Consider the following 24,889-nt stretch of genomic DNA (forward strand, 5'->3'; position numbering starts at 1 on the left):
GGAGGAATAGCAACCAACTCTAGATTATTATGAACAGCTCTAGCAGGCATTTTATTCTCATCTAATTTGTTATAACAATATTTGCAAATACGCTGCTCAGATCCCAAATCAAAACAATTCTCTACCGACAAATAAGTTGCAAATTCCATCCACTTATCATTATCTTCTATTTCACTTGTTAAATACAGATTGACACCCCTAGTCTGATTTTTATAGTGAGTTCGCCGACAACAAATACAAGAAACATTTGGTCTTTCACCTGAAAATACCTTAAACTTTGTGATTTCATCCTCAAAATGTTTTGTAATCACGGGCTCTACATTGTCTTCAACATTTTGTTCTACTAATGTGTCAGTTTCTGCACACTCTTGCTGAGGACCAAAGTAACAAAACTCAATATCATCACAAACCTTCTTCACATCTGATACTGAGCCACGCAATAGAGCAATGTTCAACTCATTTAACTTTAGTGCTGGACTTTTCGCATAATACAATCTTCTAACTAACTTCCGCATTTGAGTATGATGTACTGCCAGCATCCTGAAATGTTGAAAAACACTTTCACAAACTTTCCTAGAAAGACAAGCCAGAGAATGACCTTGCAAACCAGTATTTTTTCTCACTCTGCAAGGGTCTAGTCCTTGCAACACCTTAATCTTTTGTTTAACACTTTTTTTACTATTTGCTCGTAAAAAACTACATATTTATCAATAGATTCCTGTCATACACTACAAATACTAGTGCAATCCCATGTATACACAGGGTGTTTAGGACGTCTCCCTAGAACTTCCTCAGCTATCACTTCTTCTGCATTTCTTTCAACCATTTTCTCTTTCTCAATTGGACAACCATCTCTAACTTCATAACCTCTACCACTGGTGTCAATTGCAAACAGTAATGTTTTACTCTGTAAATAACTCTCTTCATTAAAGAAAGGATCTGAACTGGAACTGTGTTTCCATTCTCCCAAAAAAAATCACAAAAATTCTTTCTATTAAATACTCTTTTCCTCCTACTTTTGGCCTTCATTAAATTGATTGGTTTATCTAGTGATCGAATTCTGTTTAATACTAAAATGAATAGTTTCCTTTTTACTTCAAAAGCCTTTTTAACAATGTTTTTAATATGCTTCTTCTTTTTATAAAATAGAGCTCTCTTTTTATATTTCTTCACATCTTTCAGCAAATTATGAACTACTCTCTTGTAAAATATTTTTTTGCGTAATTCCTTATATTGATTTTGCCTTCTTTTAGCATACTTTGTCTCCTTTGACTGAACATTTGTTGTTTTGCTTTTCCTCTTATTTTGAATTTTGTTTCTAGTTGTAACATTCTCAGTGGTTTCAGCATTTTTTACATTCTGTTTGCTCCTACAAACATTTTTAATTAATTGCTTTGTGATCTTACCAGAAGATTTTTTCTTTTTAGCCACATTATCTTGTACATTTAATACTTGTGGTTTATGTTTCTTCAAATAATTATCCTGTCTCTGTTCTTTTTCTTTTTTTTCTGGCATGATTGTTCTATTTTAACGTTGAAAAACAGTATCTGTAAAAAAGAATCACAAATACCAGTATATTAATAACATTCAAATTTATACCATTCTATTACTATAGAAACACATTTTATATAAAAACGACTAATCAACTATAGCACTGAAGCACAAGTGGGATGATGGTTAAAACACTACATGCATAGTGCATACTACTTTGAAGCAGTTCATGCCCTAGAGTCTACCTCACTAAAAGAGTACATGCTAACTGACTGAATGATTACAATACTATAAGGAGATACACTGGGTGAGTGACAGGGTGTTTCCTAGAAGTGTATGAATACTGACATGGATATTGATGGTGTAAAAGACAAGTGTGTAGGCGATGAGACCTACATAGATAGTGGACACATGTTTCAATCCATCCATATGTTAAGGCCTGTCTCACTCCAATACTACTTGGATACTGATTAAATGATTAGAGTACTGCAAGGAGAGTGCCTGGGTAAATTTATAAGTGTTCGGGTTTTGGCACAGTGAATGGATTAATCAATGGTGTTGAATGGGTCACTAGAGGACTGCAACGGGAGTGACAGGGTGTTTGCTAGAAGTGTATGAATACTGACTAGGGAATTGAAGGTGTGAAAGACAAGTGTGTAGGTGGTTAGAGGACTGCATGCATAGTGGATAGGGATTTGAAGCAATTCATGTGCTAAGGCCTGGCTCACTCCATGAGTACTTGGGTACTGACTGAATGATTAGAGTACTGCAAGGAGAGAGCCTGGGTGAATTTATAAGTGGTTGCCTTTCAGTGCAGTGAATGGGATAGTACATGGTGCTGAATGGGTCACTGGAGAAGTATAAGGAGAGTGACAGAGTATTTGCGGGAACTGTATAAATACTGTCTGGGATATTGAAGGCGTGAAAGACAAGTATGTAGGTGGCTAGAGACCTACATCCATAATGGATAGACGTTTGAAACAGTCCACAGAGTAACACTTGGATCACTGCAAAACTACCTGACTACTGACTGAATCATTAGAGTACTACAAAAAAGAGTGACTCTGTGAATCTTTTTAAGATTTTGGATTCTAGTGCAGTGAATAGGTTAGTACTTATTGCCAAATAAGTCAGTGGAGGTGTGCAATTAAAGTGACAGAGTGTTTATTCAAGTTTATAGATACTGACAGAGAAATTGAAACTATGAAAGGCAATTGTGTTGTTAGTTACAGGCCTCCATGCATACTGGACAGACGTTTGAATCAATCCATGTGCTAAGGCCTGCCTCACTCCATTAGTACTTAGGTACTAACTGAATGATTAGACTATTGCAAGAAGCGTACCAGGATGAATTTACAAGTGTTTCAGTTTTGTCGCAGTGAATGCATTACTACATGGTGCTGAATAACTCACTGGAACACTGCAAGGGGAGTGATAGGATGTTTGCTGAAAGTACATGGATATTGACTGGGGAATTGAAGTTGTTAAAGACAAGTGTATAGTGTGTTAGAAAACTGCATGCATAGACATTTGTTACCCTCTATGTGGTAATGCATGGTTCACTACATGAGTACCTGCAAACTGACTGAATCATTAGACTACTGCTAGGAGAGTGCCGGGTAAAACTTTTAAGTTTTTCAGTTTTGGCGCAATAAAAAGATTAGTACATGGTACTGGATCAGTCACTGGATGAGTGCAAGATGAGTGACAGGATGTTTATTGAAGTATATAGATACTGACTAGTTAATTAAAGAAGTGAAAGACAAGTGGGTAGGTGACTTTGCATGAATACTTGGATACTGACTGAATGATAAGAGTACTGCAAAGAGAGTGCATGAGTGAATTTATAAGTGTTTGGGTTTTGGCAAAGTGAATGCTTTAGTATATGCTGCTGAATGGGTCACTAGAGGAGTACATGGGGAGTGACAGGGTGTTTGCTTGAAGTATATGCATACTGACTGTGGAATTAAAGGTGTGAAAGAGAACTGTGTAGATAGTTAGAGGACTGCATGCATAGTGGATAAGCATTTAAATCAATGCATGTGCTAAGGCATGCCTCACTCTGTTACTACTTGAATATTAACTGAATGTTTACAGTATTGCAAGGACAGTTCCTGGGTGAAAACATAAGCAATGACTACCTTATAATTCTAACAAAACTTGAGAACAGGAAAGTTTTTAAGCAGTTATGCGTATTCAAACATATGAAGTACCCAAATGATTCTCTCACAGTGGTTCCCAAATGCACACAGACTCACAGTGTGACAACACTATCCCTAGGAGTTTACCAAAACTCATTCACTACTGTGGAAGAGGTAAGGGTAGTGCACACAACCTACATATTTCAGTACTGCACTTTACTGTCAATCCCTGACTAATTTTATCAATGCATAAACATTGACTGGCTTCTAAAGCTACTAAAACTTGACAACATGACAGGTTTTAAAACAGTTATCGGTCAGCAAATACACGATGTTACCAAATTTGCAGACACAGTGTGATTCTAGACAAGCAACACTATCTCTAGGAGTTTACCAAAACTCATTCACTACTGTGGAAGGGGTAAGGGGTCTGCACACAATGTACATATTTAAGTACTGCACTTTAGTGTCAAAGCCTAACTCATTTTATCAATGCATAAGCAAAGACTGGCTTCTAATGCTACTAAAACTTGACAACTTGACGGGTTTTAAAACAGTTGTCTGTCAGCAAATACACGATGTTACCAAATCCTTCTCTCACAATCCTTACCCAAATGCACACAGACTCACAGTGTTATTTTAGGCAAGCAACACTATCCTAGGAGTTTACCAAAACTCATTCACTAGTGTAGAAGGGGTAAGAGTACTGCAAACAATCTACATATTTAAGTACTGCACTTTAGTGTCAAAGCCTGACTTATTGTATCAATGCATAAGCAAAGACTGGTTTATAATGCTACTAAAACTTGACAACATGACAGGTTTAAAAACAATTGTCTGTCAGCAAATACATAATTTTACCAAATGCTTCTCTCACAGTGGTTCCCAAATGCACACAGACTCACAGTGTGATTCTACACAAGAAACATTATCCCTAGGAGTTTACCAAAACTCATTCACTACTGTGCAAGGGGTAAGGGGACTGCACACAATCTACATATTTCAGTACTGCAGTTTATTGTCAAAGCCTGACTCATCGTGGCGCCGCGGCCAGGGCGACTGACTCCGGAATCTGGGGATCACGGTTCGATCCCCCGCACCAGAGGCAGATTAGTTCAGCACCATGTGTCTCTGGGCAATAGCTTGCTTATGCTTCCCGACGGCCCCCAGCGCCTAGAGACTCTTACGGGTGATTGTTTGCGCTTTACAAATGTGGATTATTATTATAAGCAAAGACTGTCTTCTAATGCTACTAAAACTTCACAACATGACAGGTTTTAAAACAGTTATCTGTCAGCAAATGCACAATGTTACCAAATGCTTCTCTCACAATCCTTACTCGGGAAGAACACAGACTCACAGTGTGATTCTAGACAAGCAACACAATCCTAGGAGTTTACCAAAACTCATTCACTAGTCTGGAAGGGGTAAGGGTACTGCACACAATCTACATATTAAAGTACCGCACTTTAGTGTCAAAGCCTGACTCATTTTATCAATGCATAAGGGAAGACTGGCTTCTAATGCTACTAAAACTTGACAACATGACAGGTTTTAAAACAGTTATCTGTCAGCAAATACATAATTTTATCAAATGCTTCTCTCACAATGCTTACCCAAATACACACAGACTCAAATCAAATCAAATCAAATATATATCTTTATTCGGATATTTACAAATAACCATAAAAGATTCACATCATCAAGTCAACATACTTTTGTTAAAAACCACAATCAGATATACATAATACCCTAAAATCATCAATACATAAAATCCCAAAATGCGAGATCATAAAAAGCAGGACAATTAAGTGCTAAAGTTCATTTGTCGGCAACCTTCTTGTGCCTATTAATGATTGTCTGTATCTGAGATGAAACTTTTATATTCGTATTGGCAAGGGAGCAATCCTAGCAGTTAGTCCTCTCCTCTAGTGTTTCTTAATCTAACTGCCAGTCGCAAAAAGTGCACAGTGCTCAATAATACAAATGGGTCAGCAGAGAGTTTAAGAAACAAGAGGGCCACTTTAGCCTGTCTAATTTTCGCGCGTTTCAAGATGTTTTTTAGAAACCGCTTCCTGGGAAGGTCGTAAAATGGACATATAAGAACGAAGTGAATGGTGTCTTGCGGAGATCGTTGATCGCAGCCGGAACACCCTTTTTTGCTAACATCATTCGTGTAACCAGCTGGAACTGAAAGAATATGGTGCAGGAGGTTTAATCTAAATCTTGTTATCAGGAATCTATCAAGTCTGTTGTGTATATTGGACAGGTAAAATTCCATCCCTGCACAATTTTTTGTAAGCTGGTGTTCTCTTACAGTGGATTTCCGCCCTTCCCTTTCCTCTCTAACGTTAGCTGAATATCGTGAGAAGTCTGCCTTTATGGCCCCCTTGTCTCTCTTTCCTATTGTGGAGGGGTCATCAAAAAGATTAGCATGGCCCAGACTAGTTAGTGTGTCCTTTACATATTTGAGCCAGGGTATTTGCAGCCCCTTGTCCCCCTTTAAACAGTCCTCCAAGATTTGTCTGCTAAGGGTTGCCTCAGGGTTTATCCAGATTTTAATCCAACAGATGATGGGTTTGAGGCATGCCCTATCACTAATATAGGGGATACCCAGCTCTTCATGGACTATGAAAGAGGGAATACTTTGAGGGACTTGCAAAAGTCTCCTAAGGAACTTATCTTCCTCAATCTGAATTTTTCTCCCATTTGTAAAGCCCCACACCTCACTTCCATACAGGGTTTTAGCGCAGCAGACAAGACTATATAAATGTACAATTTCGTTGGGTGACCAACGACCCAGTCTGCGTGCATAATTCATAATTGACCCCTCGGCACCAAGTTGTTGGGTACATTTATGACTTACAAGCGGTTTAAAATTTAGGTCTTTGTCAAAAACCATACCCAAGTAGTTAAAATGTTTCACCTTCTCCAATTTGTGTGTGCCTATGGTGAAAACACAACTCTTATGTGGGGTTTTTCCTACTTCCATAATGAAAGATTTTGTGAGGTTAGGGACTAAGTTAAGGTCTGCCATAAAACTGACAAATCCCCCGATGAGGGCCTGCAGGCTCCTGAAAGTGCGCGCCAGGAGGACCGCGTCATCTGTGTAAAGGAGGACAGGTATTCCTCTCCTCCCTATGCAGGGGCAATCTGCCTCCAGGGCTCCGAGCGCCTTGTCTAGCCCGTTGATATAAAGCGTAAATAGGAAGGGTGCCAGGATACATCCTTGTCTCACCCCGCCCTTACACTGAAATTCCTCACACAGACTCACAGTGTGATTGTAGACAGACAACTATCCCTTGTACAAAATACATTTACTAGTCTACAAAATCTAAGGTGACTGCACACATTGCAGAAAATCTACTACTACAGATTAGTACCAAAATGTTTGTCTCAAAATGATTTCTAAATGTACACAGACTCACTGTGTGTTCCTAGACAAACAACACTATCCCTTGCACTATACCAAAACACATTTCTTAATCTACGAATACTACATTTTAGTGTAGAAACATGACTCATTTTGCAAATTCATAAACAATGACTGATTTCTAATTGTACCAAAATATAAAAACAGCACAGTTATCTTTCTGCAAACACATGAAAAACACAAATGCTTATCACAAAATGGTTTCTACATGCACACACACTGTCAATAACATTGTAGACAAAAAAAGTACTCCCTGCACTATACCAGGAAAAATACATTAGTCTGATTAAAATGAAAATACAGCACATACATCCCCTCACAATTAAATAACTCACCTTTCAAGTTGTTTTGTAGATTAAGAAGTATATCAGTCACACGCCAGATTTTCTTAGACAGAATCTCTGCACTGTGCACCTGTCAGCAAAACCAAAGAATGGCAACGTTTCCCTCTCATTTTCCAAACATATACATGTAAACATCAAATCACATTCCTTCCCACATAAATTCAAAACCAAATACACATTTCTATTGGTTAAACATTTCAACCCTTTCTAAATGACATACATTTCAACCCTACCCCCAATCTGCCTTCTGCCTGTTACCATAGAAACAGGTCATGGAACACTGAACTGAGCACACAGGTCTCAAGTTCAGCATACAATATTGCTAATCAAAACAGCAAGTGTGCTTGACTTTTCAACATATCAGCTTATCATATATAATGTTCCTTTCACTCACTTTTTGTTAACCAATAAGAATCATGTGTTTAAAAAACAGAAACATGCACCCTACCTTTCAGTGTAGAAGGTTGTCAAACAACCAATGATTTCTTGTCTTTTTTCAAAACTGCATCTTAGCCACCATTTTAGAAAAATCTTACTTTTCAAACTGCCATTTCATTTACAGAGACCATCTGAGTGCATCCAGGCCTCCCTTCAAGATGCTTAGAGTGTAGATTGTGGGACACTGTGTGTTCCTAGACAAACAACACTATCCCTTGCACTATACCAAAACACATTTCTTAATCTACGAATACTACATTTTAGTGTAGAAACATGACTCATTTTGCAAATTCATAAACAATGACTGATTTCTAATTGTACCAAAATATAAAAACAGCACAGTTATCTTTCTGCAAACACATGAAAAACACAAATGCTTATCACAAAATGGTTTCTACATGCACACACACTGTCAATAACATTGTAGACAAAAAAAGTACTCCCTGCACTATACCAGGAAAAATACATTAGTCTGATTAAAATGAAAATACAGCACATACATCCCCTCACAATTAAATAACTCACCTTTCAAGTTGTTTTGTAGATTAAGAAGTATATCAGTCACACGCCAGATTTTCTTAGACAGAATCTCTGCACTGTGCACCTGTCAGCAAAACCAAAGAATGGCAACGTTTCCCTCTCATTTTCCAAACATATACATGTAAACATCAAATCACATTCCTTCCCACATAAATTCAAAACCAAATACACATTTCTATTGGTTAAACATTTCAACCCTTTCTAAATGACATACATTTCAACCCTACCCCCAATCTGCCTTCTGCCTGTTACCATAGAAACAGGTCATGGAACACTGAACTGAGCACACAGGTCTCAAGTTCAGCATACAATATTGCTAATCAAAACAGCAAGTGTGCTTGACTTTTCAACATATCAGCTTATCATATATAATGTTCCTTTCACTCACTTTTTGTTAACCAATAAGAATCATGTGTTTAAAAAACAGAAACATGCACCCTACCTTTCAGTGTAGAAGGTTGTCAAACAACCAATGATTTCTTGTCTTTTTTCAAAACTGCATCTTAGCCACCATTTTAGAAAAATCTTACTTTTCAAACTGCCATTTCATTTACAGAGACCATCTGAGTGCATCCAGGCCTCCCTTCAAGATGCTTAGAGTGTAGATTGTGGGACACAGCTATATTTTCTGTATGCAGGAAACAAAGGCATTCACAAAGACCTAGGTTTGCCAAATGTAGACATTAAATGGTAGTGGACAGAGAGGGTTAAAGTGGCACCAATTGATGCCATTGATAAAAACCTTTATGCATATCCAACACCCTGACCTCATAATAGTGCACTGTGGTGGCAATGACCTAGGCACTTTGACTGGGGTAGGTCTGGAAATGCTTATGAAGGACACCTTTGCAGAATTGATTTCACTTTTTCCCAAAACTGCCTTTGTGTATTCCAACATATGCCAAAGGCAGAAATGGAACTGGTCCAATCATTTTTGTCCACAAATTGAGAAAGCTAGGAAACATGTGAATAAATCTGTTTCTGCTTTTCTCCGAGACTATAGAATGGGGTCCATTTACAATAACAATCTGCGCTTTCATATGCAAGAGATGTATAGGAGAGATGGAGTACACTTTACTGATGAAGGAAACAGAGTCTTCCTCAACAACTTTAGACTCTGTTTAGGTACTTACTTATAAGTACCAAAAATTCTCAATGAACACAACGGCTCATTATAGAGCCACTCAAGAACAAAACACTTAAGCTTGATGTTTATCTCCCAAAAATGTAATTTTTTTTACCTTGGATCCGCGCACCCAACGCGTTAGGAACCGCGCACCCAATGCGAAAGTAACCGTGCACCCAACACGTTAGGATGCGCGATTCCTACTTTTACAGTAAAAAAAAAATAGCCCCTATCACTAATTTTTATTATCCCCGGGGACCCCATCCCCCGGGGCTTATAAAAAAACGTTGGAGACCATGGGGGGAGCCCCAACATCCCCACAGTCCCAGCCGGCTCCCCGCGTCCTTCGGGAGCCGGCATTGCTTTTCCACATGGGGAGCTGCTGACATGCAGCTCCCTGTGTGGAAAAGCAACATCATTTAGATTTTGAAAGGGAGAGCAGGTTTCCCTGCTCTCTCTTTCAAAAGCCTAATGAAGTTTGCTATGGGAGGGCAGGAGACTCCTGCCCTCTCATAGCAAACAACAGTGTCCTGGGGGTGGGCACCACAGGACACTGTAGGAGCCGGCCCTGGGGGTTGGCGGTCCCCAGGGCCCTCGAGGGCTCCAGGAGGGGGGCCATGCAGCCCCCCTCCCCCTTTTAACTTATAACAATTCGCCCCCGGGATTTGGCCCACCCGGGGGCTAATTATTAACTAAGCGCGGAAGCCCACGCTTCGGGTTTTTTATTTTTTTCGTCCAGATCCGCGCACCCTGCGCGCATTTTGACGATTTAAAAAAAATAAGGGGGGCTCCAGGGGGTCCTTCTGGGACCCCCAAAGCAACACTAGAGGGTCAGAGTATTTCTACCCTGCCCCCTTTATATATTATAAACACTTATTCCCCTTACTTAATCAGCCTCGCTTCTACCGAGGCACAAAATGGCTGCCAACAGTTCCTGGTTTCGAATGTAGACAGACACTTGACAGCCAATTAGCATTCAGCGCATGATCGAGAGGGTCGCGCTCGGTTCGGGGAGGGTGCGCATAGGGTGAGCTTAGAGTGTGCAGATCCTCCGAGGCCATAGATATATCTATCTTTTTTAGTCTAATTTTCTCAGGAACTACTTAACAGATTTACACCATTTATGCAATAGGCACAAGTCTGAACTGAGGACTACCTCTTTGCCAAATTTGGTGTAATTCCGTTCAGCAGTTCGGGCTGTAGCTGCGTCAACAGGTCCTATGGGAAATTGCATGGGGAAAATGCGTTTTGGGACACCCTTTTTTCTCAGCCCCCGCTTGACGAATCACCACTAAACTTTCAGGATAGGAGCAGACCGGAGCTGGCCAAAAGTTTGGAAAATTTCGCGATGATTCGTCAACTGGCGCCAGACTTATTGGGAATAGAATGTTGCAGATTTCCTATGGAAAAGAGGTCCTAACTATAACTACCTACTGGTGACCACCAGTAGGTAATATATATATATATATATATATATATATATATATATATATATATATATAAACTTAGTTCTCTCTTCCTCAAGAAAAGAGAGTGACACAGCTCCGGGGGAATAAGTGGATTTATTACTTCATATTCATAATAGATGTCCCTGAGACTTAAGGGCAGACGCGTTTCAGCCATGGATTGGCCTCTTCAGTGCCCGTCTCCGCTGCCTTCTTACTGCTTCCAGGGTCAGTTGTGGCGATGTTCAAGTTATTCCTGATCATGTGATCAACTCGCCACTCCCTCTCCTCACAGGTGTAAGGTATTTACAAAGCCGTTGCATGCTGGACGTGGAAGTCCTCCGTTAGAGCCCATCAAGTGAAAGGACTACTAAAACACCAGGTGGTGTCTCCAAACATAGTTTGGTCGGTGAATCTTTGCCACTGCAACCGAATTAGAAGTTCAATCTGCTGTTTTTCTCCCTTCTCAGGCAACGCACATTTGCCTCCTCTCTCCCCATGAGCCAGCCTCCAAGTGGAAGTCCAACACCGGGGGGGAGACGCGGATAAAAGTCCACCCAAAATTGCAGGTAAACCGCGTCTTCTCCAAACCGAGAGGGCGTGTCACGGGGCCAGCACCTGCACGCTGGGAAACACAAAACTTAGTTCTCTCTTCCTCAAGAAAAGAGAGTGACACAGCTCCGGGGGAATAAGTGGATTTATTACTTCGTATTCATAATAGATGTCCCTGAGACTTAAGGGCAGACGCGTTTCAGCCATGGATTGGCCTCTTCAGTGCCCGTCTCCGCTGCCTTCTTACTGCTTCCAGGGTCAGTTGTGGCGATGTTCAAGTTATTCCTGATCATGTGATCAACTCGCCACTCCCTCTCCTCACAGGTGTAAGGTATTTACAAAGCCGTTGCATGCTGGACGTGGAAGTCCTCCGTTAGAGCCCATCAAGTGAAAGGACTACTAAAACACCAGGTGGTGTCTCCAAACATAGTTTGGTCGGTGAATCTTTGCCACTGCAACCGAATTAGAAGTTCAATCTGCTGTTTTTCTCCCTTCTCAGGCAACGCACATTTGCCTCCTCTCTCCCCATGAGCCAGCCTCCAAGTGGAAGTCCAACACCGGGGGGGAGACGCGGATAAAAGTCCACCCAAAATTGCAGGTAAACCGCGTCTTCTCCAAACCGAGAGGGCGTGTCACGGGGCCAGCACCTGCACGCTGGGAAACACAAAACTTAGTTCTCTCTTCCTCAAGAAAAGAGAGTGACACAGCTCCGGGGGAATAAGTGGATTTATTACTTCGTATTCATAATAGATGTCCCTGAGACTTAAGGGCAGACGCGTTTCAGCCATGGATTGGCCTCTTCAGTGCCCGTCTCCGCTGCCTTCTTACTGCTTCCAGGGTCAGTTGTGGCGATGTTCAAGTTATTCCTGATCATGTGATCAACTCGCCACTCCCTCTCCTCACAGGTGTAAGGTATTTACAAAGCCGTTGCATGCTGGACGTGGAAGTCCTCCGTTAGAGCCCATCAAGTGAAAGGACTACTAAAACACCAGGTGGTGTCTCCAAACATAGTTTGGTCGGGGAATCTTTGCCATTGCAACCGAATTAGAAGTTCAATCTGCTGTTTTTCTCCCTTCTCAGGCAACGCACATTTGCCTCCTCTCTCCCCATGAGCCAGCCTCCAAGTGGAAGTCCAACACCGGGGGGGAGACGCGGATAAAAGTCCACCCAAAATTGCAGGTAAACCGCGTCTTCTCCAAACCGAGATATATATATATATGTATGTGTATATATATATATATATATATATATATATATATATATATATATATATATATATATATATATATATACATATATATATATATATATATATATATATATATATATATATATATATATATATATATATCCATCAAACAGGAACCCAATTGAATGAAGATCGCAGGAAGTTGTGAATGAGCTTGTTTAATTGTTTTGGCAGCTTGCTGGCAGGCACCCCGCCCAGGAAAACACACCCAAAGTTTAAATGCCAGGACGCGTTTCGGGAACTGAAATCCCTTCATCAGCGGCAAAAGTTCTTCGGGATGAAACGAAAGCACTGTTCATGGCGCACACCTTTATTTGCATACCTGCCTCAGTGGGCGTGGCCACTCGCATGGCCTTGTGGGATGTGTAGTGCCGCCTGGTGATCCCAAGTGGGTGCGCTAACGTTCTCCCCCAATAACGAACAAAATAAAACCACAGTGGGTCGATGTGCAATGCTGGCGGGCGTCTGCCTTGCTTTTGCCGCTGATGAAGGGATTTCAGTTCCCGAAACGCGTCCTGGCATTTAAACTTTGGGTGTGTTTTCCTGGGCGGGGTGCCTGCCAGCAAGCTGCCAAAACAATTAAACAAGCTCATTCACAACTTCCTGCGATCTTCATTCAATTGGGTTCCTGTTTGATGGATGTTTTACGGCCGGCCAGGTCGTGAATGAAGCCCACCGCTTTTGCGGGTCCTTTCAGACACCACAGCGGTGTTTGGAACTTGGAAGGAAGACAAGCTGGCACTTTGCAGGGAGCAGCCGGCTTGAAGCAAATTGGCATCTACAAAGCAAGGCAGACGCCCGCCAGCATTGCACATCGACCCACTGTGGTTTTATTTTGTTCGTTATTGGGGGAGAACGTTAGCGCACCCACTTGGGATCACCAGGCGGCACTACACATCCCACAAGGCCATGCGAGTGGCCACGCCCACTGAGGCAGGTATGCAAATAAAGGTGTGCGCCATGAACAGTGCTTCCGTTTCATCCCGAAGAACTTTTGCCGCTGATGAAGGGATTTCAGTTCCCGAAACGCGTCCTGGCATTTAAACTTTGGGTGTGTTTTCCTGGGCGGGGTGCCTGCCAGCAAGCTGCCAAAACAATTAAACAAGCTCATTCACAACTTCCTGCGATCTTCATTCAATTGGGTTCCTGTTTGATGGATGTTTTACGGCCGGCCAGGTCGTGAATGAAGCCCACCGCTTTTGCGGGTCCTTTCAGACACCACAGCGGTGTTTGGAACTTGGAAGGAAGACAAGCTGGCACTTTTCAGGGAGCAGCCGGCTTGAAGCAAATTGGCATCTACAAAGCAAGGCAGACGCCCGCCAGCATTGCACATCGACCCACTGTGGTTTTATTTTGTTCGTTATTGGGGGAGAACGTTAGCGCACCCACTTGGGATCACCAGGCGGCACTACACATCCCACAAGGCCATGCGAGTGGCCACGCCCACTGAGGCAGGTATGCAAATAAAGGTGTGCGCCATGAACAGTGCTTCCGTTTCATCCCGAAGAACTTTTGCCGCTGATGAAGGGATTTCAGTTCCCGAAACGCGTCCTGGCATTTAAACTTTGGGTGTGTTTTCCTGGGCGGGGTGCCTGCCAGCAAGCTGCCAAAACAATTAAACAAGCTCATTCACAACTTCCTGCGATCTTCATTCAATTGGGTTCCTGTTTGATGGATGTTTTACGGCCGGCCAGGTCGTGAATGAAGCCCACCGCTTTTGCGGGTCCTTTCAGACACCACAGCGGTGTTTGGAACTTGGAAGGAAGACAAGCTGGCACTTTGCAGGGAGCAGCCGGCTTGAAGCAAATTGGCATCTACAAAGCAAGGCAGACGCCCGCCAGCATTGCACATCGACCCACTGTGGTTTTATTTTGTTCGTTATTGGGGGAGAACGTTAGCGCACCCACTTGGGATCACCAGGCGGCACTACACATCCCACAAGGCCATGCGAGTGGCCATGCCCACTGAGGCAGGTATGCAAATAAAGGTGTGCGCCATGAACAGTGCTTCCGTTTCATCCCGAAGAACTTTTGCCGCTGATGAAGGGATTTCAGTTCCCGAAACGCGTCCTGGCATTTAAACTTTGGGTGTGCTTTCCTGGGCGGGGTGCCTGCCAGCAAGCTGCCAAAACAATTAAACAAGCTCATTCACAACTTCCTGCGATCTTCATTCAATTGGGTTCCTGTTTGATGGATGTTTTACGGCCGGCCAGGTCGTGAATGAAGCCCACCGCTTTTGCGGGTCCTTTCAGACACCACAGCGGTGTTTGGAACTTGGAAGGAAGACAAGCTGGCACTTTGCAGGGAGCAGCCGGCTTGAAGCAAATTGGCATCTACAAAGCAAGGCAGACGCCCGCCAGCATTGCACATCGACCCACTGTGGTTTTATTTTGTTCGTTATTGGGGGAGAACGTTAGCGCACCCACTTGGGATCACCAGGCGGCACTACACATCCCACAAGGCCATGCGAGTGGCCACGCCCACTGAGGCAGGTATGCAAATAAAGGTGTGCGCCATGAACAGTGCTTCCATTTCATCCCGAAGAACTTTTGCCGCTGATGAAGGGATTTCAGTTCCCGAAACGCGTCCTGGCATTTAAACTTTGGGTGTGTTTTCCTGGGCGGGGTGCCTGCCAGCAAGCTGCCAAAACAATTAAACAAGCTCATTCACAACTTCCTGCGATCTTCATTCAATTGGGTTCCTGTTTGATGGATATATATATATATATATATATATATATATATATATATATATATATATATATATATATATATATATATATATATATATATATATATATATATATATATATATATATATATATCCACAGATTTCAGGAACGTTATAGTTATTTGGACATTTCACTCCTACAAAACCAGGAGAATTTGGCTGTTATAGTTAGTTGAGCTCTAACTATAACTCGCTCCCCCGCAATGCACTGCTGATGACGTCACATTTTACATCATTCATGACATGGTTAGTGACATCGCTGATGACATCACTATTGACATCTCAAACGACATCACTGATGACATCATCCAGTGACTGTGTGCTTCTGTAAAGTTTATATCTGTTTTATATATATTTATATATATATGCCAAGGTGTATTGAAGAATGAGTGGGTGTATGAGTATCTGAATGGATGGTTTAGTAGGTGCATGACTGAGTGAGTGACTAAACGTGTCTTACTGAATGCATGGGTTATTGACTAAACTGTATGAATGTCTGTATCAGTCTGTTAGTTGTTGTGTAAGCGGCTGTATGGGCTGGTAAGTAGCTACATGATTGTCTATATGGGTTATTGATTGGTTGTCTGAGTATCTGTATGGGTGCCTGAGTGTCTGTGTAGGTGGGTGGGAAGTGTGTGACTCTGTGCATAGATGTGTGAGTGGGTGATTCCCTGGGTGTATGGGCTCAAGCATGCTTGTGTAAAGGGCTGTATGGGTGGGTGAGTGTGTGTATGGGTGTGTTGGTGAGTGAATGGATGTTTCAGTGGTACATGTGTGAGTAACTACATATGTGAAATATTTGAGTGTTGGAGTATATAACTGACAATATGTGAGATTGAGTGATTTTGAGAGTGGCTGTATAGATGAGTGTGTGCCTGTATCAGTGTTTTTTTAAGAGAGTATGTGTTAGTATCTGTATGAATAAGTGAGGTGATGTGTGTATAACTGTATAGGTGAGCAAATGGGAGTGTGACTGATTCTTTGCATGACTGACTAGGTGTGTGAGTAACTCTATGGATGAGTGGCAGAGTGTGAGTGTCTGTATAGGTGTATGAGTGCATATGATAGTGCTGTATTGATGAGTGACTGCATGTATGAGTCACTGTATTGGTGAATGAGTGGATGTGTGTGTCGATTTAGGAATCAGTGAGTGGGTATGTGATAACTGGTATTGGTGTGTCTATGGTTTCAAAAATGGTAGTATGTATTTTAGAGTGGGTGTATCAAAGGTTATATTAGGGTGTGAGGAGGTGCATCAGATTATAACATGGATGATGTCATCAGTGATGTAATTTGAGATGTCATCAGTGATGTCATCAGTGATGTCACTGACAATGTCATGAATGATGTAATATGTGACGTCATCAGGAGAGCATTGCGGGGGCGCGAGCTATAGTTAGAGCTCAACTAACTATAACGGCCGAATTTCTCTGGCTTTGTGCGAGTGAAATGTCCAACTAACTATAACGTTCCTGAAACCTGTGTTTTTTCCAGTGAATTTCTAAGGTTTTCTAAATGCTAATTTCTAACTATAACGTCCCTGAAACCTGTGGTTTTTTCAGTGAATTTCAAAGGTTTTTTACATGCTAATTTCTAACTATACCTACATAGGTGGGACATGTGAGGAAAGAGTATGAAAGGCGCAGAAAGAAGCAAGAGAAATGCAGAAAGAGGCAACAGAAGGCCAGAAAGACAGAGAAAGGTGCAGAAAGAAGCAAGAGAGGGGCAGAAAGAGGCCTTGTTGCAAAGTCATCCTGTGCCCCCTACTTTTTGCTGACTGGTACTGGTGATAACTGACTCTGACTAACCAGGCCCAGAGCCAGTGCGATGCTGAAAGACACTTAGAATACAATGAAAACCCCTACATACACCAGGGTACACTATGGGTTGGGATACCACTGTGATTGGCATGACCTCCCCTGTAAGACCCTAGTACATAATAGGGCAGGGGGGTTAAAACTACCTCTAACTCAGAGGTGCAGAAAGAGGCTAGAGAAGTACAGAAACAAGCAAAAGAGGTGCCGAAAGAGGTAATAGAGGTGCAGAAAGATACAAGAAAGGTGAAGAAACAACCAATAGAGGTGCAAAAAGAGGCAAGAGGGGTGCAGAAAAAGGTAGGAGAGGTGCACAAAGAGGCACGAGAAGTACAGAAAGAGCCAGGAGGGGTGCAGAGAGAAGGAAAAGACGTGCAGAATGAAAGAAGCAACAGAGGTGCTGAAAGAGGCGCGAAGGGTACAGAAAGAGCAAGAGAAGTGCAGAAAGAAGCAACAGAGATACAGAAAGAGGCAAGAGAGGTGCAGAAACAGGCAGGAAAGGTACAGAAAGAGGGAACGGGGTTCAGAAAGAGGCAGGAGGGGTGCAGGAAGAAGCAACAGAGGTACAGAAAGAGGCAAGAGAGGTGAATAAACAGGCAGGAAAGGTGCAGAAAGAGAGAAGAGGGGTGCAGATAGACGTAAGAGAAGTGCAGAAAGAGAAAAGAGGGGTGCAGAAAGAGGCAAGAGTGGTGCAGAAAGAAGAAAGTGAGGTGCAGAAAGAGGCAACAGAGGTGGAGAAAAACACAAGAGAGGTGCAGAAACAAGCAATAAAGAATCAGAAAGAGGCAAGAGGGGTGCAGAAAGAGGCAACAGAAGTGTGTGTGTTAGGGGAGGGTGCCCATGTGTGAGGGGAGGTTGCCTGTGTGTGTCAGGGGAGGGTGTCTGTGTGTGAGTGGATGGTGTCTGTGTGTGAGGGGAGGTAGTCTGTGTGTGAGGGGGAGGGTGCCTATGTGTAAGGGAGGAGTGTGTGTGAGAGGGGAGGGTGCCCATGTGTGAGAGGGGATGTTGCCTGTGTGTGTGAGGAGAGGGTGTCTGTGTGTGAGGGATCAGTGTCTGTGTATGAGGGGAGGGGGTCTGTGTGTGAGAGGGGGGTACCTATGTGTAAGGGAGAAGTGTATGTGAGTGGGAGGGTACCTGTGTGTGAAAGGGTAGGTAGCCTGTGTTTGAGAGGGAAGGGTGCCTGTGTGTGATGGGGTGCCTGTGTGTGTGTGAGGGGAGGGAGCCCATGTGTGAGAGGGGAGCTTGCCTGTGTGTGATGGGAGGGTGCTTGCATGAGAGTAGAGGTTTGCTGCTGTAAAACCTGAAGGTCGTCTCAAAGACATGTGGCCAGAGCTCAGAGGCCCTGTATCTGTCCCGATACCCACCCCATGGTTTCACACCTGAGCATCACTGATGTGGGGCTAACACCTACAGCTTGGAATGGTCATATAACAGGTGACTGATCTACCTGAACACTCTCCGCCACATCAACGGTTTATTTTCATTGATTTAAAAGAGATTTCCACTAGTGCTGAGAAGCATTACAGTGGCACATCTGTGACCATCAGACAGATTTATGGATCGCCCACAACTATTCTATGCTTAGAAGAAATACCGGACGTTGAGCAGATCTATTTTGTGTTGTAGAAAAAAACATCATTCATCTTGAAGTAAAAGAAAAACCACAAATCCTGTGCCCGCAGACAGAACCCATGAGCTAGGGATGCATCCTGAGAGGTTTGTGTCGGAGAAAATGCAAGCATGGCTCCAGCACCGGCCAGTGTCCCGGCAGCTTCAAGAATGCACGGCCATCAATTATGTGGCATGGTTCAAGCCCCTGATCACGTGGACAGCGGTGACCAGGGGTACAGCCGTTAAAAGTCTTTGCAATCATTTATGTGATATGATTCAAGCCAGGAATTTGCCATCAACTTATCTGGCATATTTCAAGCGTGTGACGAGGGGTACAGCCTTACCAGGCTCTCCCATCATTTATGTGGCATGGCACAAGCTAGTAATCAGGGGTACAGCAGTTAAGAGGCTTTGTCTTCATTTGTGTGGCACGGTTCAAGCCCGTGACCAGGGATACAGCCTTTAAAAGGCTTTGCCATCATTTATGTGGCATGGTTCAAGTCCGTGATGTGGGGTACAACCACTATCAGACTTTGCAGTCATGTCTGTTATACGATTCAAACCTGTGACCGGTGGCCGCCGTTACCAGGCTTTTTCCATCATTTGTGTGGTTCGGTTCAAGCCAATGGCGAGGGGTTCAGCCTGTATCAGACTTTGACATCATTTATGTGGCATGTTTCAAGCCTGTGACGGGACCTGCAGATATTTCCAGGTTTTTACCATCATTTATGTGGCATGGTTCAAGCCCGTTACCATGGGTACACCAATACCAGGTTTCTCCATAATTTATGAGGCATACTAAAAGTTCATTAGGTGGCATACAGCCAGTATTAGACTTTGCAGTACGGGGGTGTGTCCAAGTGCCCAAGATGGTGGATGCAGGATTCCAGTGCTCCCAGACTCGTAACACTCCTGAATCTGGCACTCATGGCTGGCATCCGCAACCCCTTGCGGTTTACAAGGACTCCCCAACACCCACCGACTGCCTCCGTGGTTTGTGACAGGATGAGATGAAGCTTAGTTGCAAGAACCCGGCTCGGGAGTGTGAGCCACGGCAGGGCTGCAGTTGCCTCGGGCCAGTACCTGTGGATTGGAGGCAGGCCCTGGGGGAATCGTGAATCCCCTTTGCACAGTGCCTACAGTGTCTGCCGTTGTGGCAACGATAATCCAGCTCCTGGTTCCACTAACCTGTATGTACATCTAATGGCTTGCCCATATTCTTCATATTTCTCTGGCTCAGCTCAGGATTGGATTGCAGGTCTTTTGTCACCATGCTGGGCCAAGGTAATAACACTGCTCCCCAGCAGAGGAAACAAAGGCCTCCCCACATAAAAGAGGTAATTAACAGTGCTTCACTCAGCGCATGAGGAAGAAGGGGTAGAGAAGAAAATCTGAATTTGTTAATTAGCTGTCACTCGGTAACAAGGATTTAGGACAGTCCAGGGACACTGAACAGAGGAGAAAACCCAGACGAATGAAGCCAACAAAGGAGGGAGCTACACTTTGAGGTTTTGGTGGAAAAGTCCCTGGCAGTGATGTCAGCTGGGGTGGGGCTGAGACCTTCAGAGGAGATGTGAACAGAAATGTAAGCCTCGTGACTGTGCCATCTTGAATTGTACCAAAATGCTGTGCAGGAGGGTTGGGATAAGGGTGGAATGGTGATGTGGCACTCTAGGATTGCCCAGGGGTGCCTAGCTTCTGGAACTTTCCATCCCCATTTAACAACTCTTGCACAAGTGAGAGAAAGAGAGCTGGAACCTGGAATTGGACAACAACACCATAGAAAGATGGAAAGACAAGCCTCCCTGATGCCCAAATTAACTAAGGACTCTGCCACAGCTGACACAAGGACCAGTTGGTCTCTCCAGGACCAGTAAGGCTGTTTACCTTACCCCTCCAAATGACAAGCGCCAAGACACCTCCGGGTATACGTGTGCTTTAAAAGTTATATTAACATAACATAACAAGGTTGGGAAAGATCTGGACTCCTGTGCCCAGCAGGAGGAGAGGTTCACCAAAGTCAAAGACCAGGGAAATTCTTGTGCAGGTAACCAGTGGAAACAGCTTCTTGCAAAGTGTGCTGCTTTTAGACCTGGAAAACTGCTGAAACTTCTTGGTGGCTAGGGCTCACCACCAGGAGTAAACTGAGAACAGATTCACCCAAATTGACCCCATGGGGCCCCACGTTATGCCCTATTGAAGCTTTGTGACCATTGGCCCAGTGAAAATGGCCACATGGGACTGCACACTCATTTCAGAAATCCTGGGCCCCCAACAGAAAAGATGGAAGATAGAGGTGGGAGCAATATTGCACCGAACTGCAATGGAAGAAAGTGTCACAGTACCCCTTCCTCAGCCCCGGTTATGTTATAGGAAAGGGAGAAGCATCACGCCCCCCCAAATAGGGGTGGCAATGCCCCCACTCCCCGTGCCCATGTCTGGTGGAGCAGGGCAGCCACCACAAGATGCAGCACCCTGTCTGCACGAGCGGGCAGGGAGAAGAAGACTGCCGGCTCTCGAATCGGCGACGATAGAGCTGTTCACATGAGGAGCCAGTTGGGCTGCATGGGAGTTGGCTTTCATCTGAAAAAGAAAGAAAAAGATACACGGTCCCTGGCTGCACTGGAACAAGGAAGTGGCTGGGGCTGATAATCAAATAATCACTGATCCTCAAGGGACAAGCCCATAATGCCCTCCAAGTTGAGTTTGCCTATTCTTCTTGTTATGTAGTGGCCCCCAAAAAGGACAAGGGCACCACCAACTTGTATAAAAAGTGTTTGAGGAATGCAAAAGTGCCACACTTCATTTTTTAATATTGCTTAATATTTTAAATATTGCCCTTTGTTACCCAGGTCCGCATGACCCAGAGATACGTGTCTTCATTTGTTTAGCTGTTGCCAAGGCTGGTACTTTTCTTCTGCAGCCTGGCAGTGTAGCTGTTTCTAGTTGTTGTTTTTATGGGTGCATTTTATGAGTCCGGAAGGAGTTTAAAAAGACTTTCACGCATGTTATTTTAAATTTAAATGCTTTATTATAATAAATGGCAGACTTGTTACTGATAAACATTGACATGCTTTTATGGTGTCAATGATTGGATTTAATCATGGTTATTGATTATGGCAATAGAAATGTGGATTTGTTGTCTTTAAATGTAGTGACCTTTGACAAAGTCAATAGGCCTGGTTCATTCAATGTAATACCCCATTATCTTGTGGTGTCTATCTGGTATAGGTGGAGGGGTGGTACTGTGAATTTGGGGGTCATGAACCAGTCGGAGTCAAACGTGATTTCAGAGTGTAACCTAAGGTATTCCTCTCTACCTGATATATATATATTTGCCTGATGTATATATTTGTACAATAATGTGTGATATTTCTCATGGGAGTGTGTTTTGAGTGTACTTTTCCTTTTTCAAAGAAAAAGCACTGACAGGACAATCCTTTATTGAGTGTTATTATTGTGTGGCAGCGAATTATTAGCCCAAACCACCTCCCTTGATTTGGCCTTGACCACTCTGCTCCGCTACCCTAAGAGAGTAAAGCACTCCAATGGGGGTGTTTGGTTCCCACTAAAGGAAATTGTGACTCTATTTATTACTTGCACAGGTCTCCAGTCCTGCATGACTAATAAACCAATTTCTTACAGTGTCCTTTCTCAACTACCAAGTGAGATAATGCATAGCAAGTAGGGTGCTTAATTTGTACAGAAATAGGTGCTGTTGGCTCCATTTTTTTCTTTGGAGGGTGACACTGATTTATACCTCTGGCATGGTCCACTTCCACCTCTGGCAGGGATTATTAATTCATAGGAATCTCCATATTTTGTGACCTAAGGGGGACTTTGTGTGTGCCTGATTTACGATCACCTTATACAATTAGCCACAACTAAAATCTGTTTCTCACAATACATGCAGGTTCCCATGCTTCATGTATGGCATGCCAATTTTGTATTACTTGGCAGCAGTCCTTGATAGGGTGATGCATGGTTTTATGTCAGCCATTCAATAAAGCCAATTGAATAATAAAGCTATATATTAGTGCTGTGTACATTTAATCTTTGATAATTGGGTCTACTGGGTGGGACAAACATAAAGTGTCCCGGGTCTCTAAAATACGTACTGTCTCAAATTAAATACTGATGTGCATAATGTGAGTAAGGAGGTGGTCAGGATATCTTTCCAAAACAGCAGCACTTGTGTGTAACCATTTGTTCCTGGGACCCAAATGTTTCAACGAAGCATTGTGGTTGTTGTAGTAATTGGGTGTAAACTTGATGGATTCTGAACATTTTCAATATAATCTGTGTGTTGCAAAAAGTTTCCATTTGGCCTTCACCGTTGTGTGGCCCTTTTGTTGTATTTCATACTCTGTATTGTCAAATCTTGCCATTCCCATCTTAAGTGGGGTTGTTGCAGGGCTTAAAATAATGAAAATGAAATGAAAGGAGCCTGCCAGTTCAGAGCACAGCAGAGTGTTTGTTCAGGAACATTATGTTCAGAGAGCTCACAAATGCTTTTTGTAATCTCAACAAGCAACCTGGCCGGCATTGCAAGGATGTCAAGGTGGTTACCATGGTGTTGAAACTTGTCTACAGTAAGGTTGGGACAACATAATGAGCATTCATTGCTACTGAAATCCTCTCCAAGTGCTAAGCTTTAGCTCTCACTAAACATTACTTTGTATTGGTATTGACACAATCTAGTATTTTTAGTGACCTATGTGTCTTTAATATCTTTATCACACTAAGGGTCGTATCACATAAAGTGAGCACTGGAAGAGCCAAGTTAAGACTTATAGAGTCTCATTTAGCCGGAGCGTCACTTTTTTTAACACTCCAGTGGGTCAGGCCTCTCAATTGTATCTATTAGGTGACACAAAGCCAACCTGCGTGACTTCGTATGGTCTCATAGATATGGAGTAAGGCAAGGGAGCCTCACTCCTCGTCAAGAAGGAGTTCCTTGGGAGTTATGAAGGTTGAAGAGTTAGGGACATATTTACTATCTTTTCACGTAACGTACTGCAGCAGCTGCAAATGCTATGCTACGTGAAAAGGAGAGAGGAGGAGATCACCCTATTTACTAAAATATGGCACTCTCCTCCCCTCTCACTAGTGCCAGTGCAGAAATCAGCTGCTGTGCGCCACAGAGACACCTTTGCACCATGGTACAAGGGTGTCTCTGTGAGTCTAGCATAGGTGTTGCACTGGAAGGAACCCTTTCAGTACGAAATACCATGCACAGACTCACCTTACCCATTTTCCGACTTTGTATGTGTGCTGTAAAGTGCAGCACACTTGCAAAGTCAGAAAAAGAATGAGAAATGAAAGCATTTCTCCTTTCTTGCGCCTACTTGAAAAGGGTGCAGTTTTCTCACGCTAAACCCAATCTACTTGATTTAGTAAATTTGGTTTAGCGTGAGAAACCTTGGGTGGTTGCATGAGAACACCCATGCACCACCCTTGGTTAGCCCCAAGGCACAAAGTAGTGACAAGCAACATAGCGCAGCTTCGCATTACTTTTCCATTATTTCCAGCGCTAAACAAGTTTAGCGCGGGAAAATAAATTGGGAAAAAAAGATTTTGCGCCGATTTGGTTGACTTTTGTGATGCAAACACAGTGCAGAATCGTAGTAAATCTCCCCCTTAGTGTTGCTTGACTTCATGTCACCTGGATGCTGGGACCTCTTACTGTTATCACGTTTTACACATTGAAAGTTGGCATGAGTTGAAGGGTTGGTTGGTGCATATGTCCACTTTGTGCGGGTCTCATACGCTTGTCTGAGCTGTTTGTTGGCCAGTAGTCATTGTGGGGAGGGCACTGCAATCCTCTACATGCTCCAAGGAGTGTAGGACAGTTTCAGGGTAACATGTAAGCCAGACAGAATCTGCTCAATACCTTTTCCCGGACAATGCATAAACTCAGAAATGACAATAAAAGCAAACACAGAACCCGTCAGAAGTTATTTAATCATTTATATC

Source organism: Triturus cristatus, chromosome 1_2, assembly GCF_964204655.1.
Source record: "Triturus cristatus chromosome 1_2, aTriCri1.1, whole genome shotgun sequence".
NCBI lineage: Eukaryota > Metazoa > Chordata > Amphibia > Caudata > Salamandridae > Triturus > Triturus cristatus.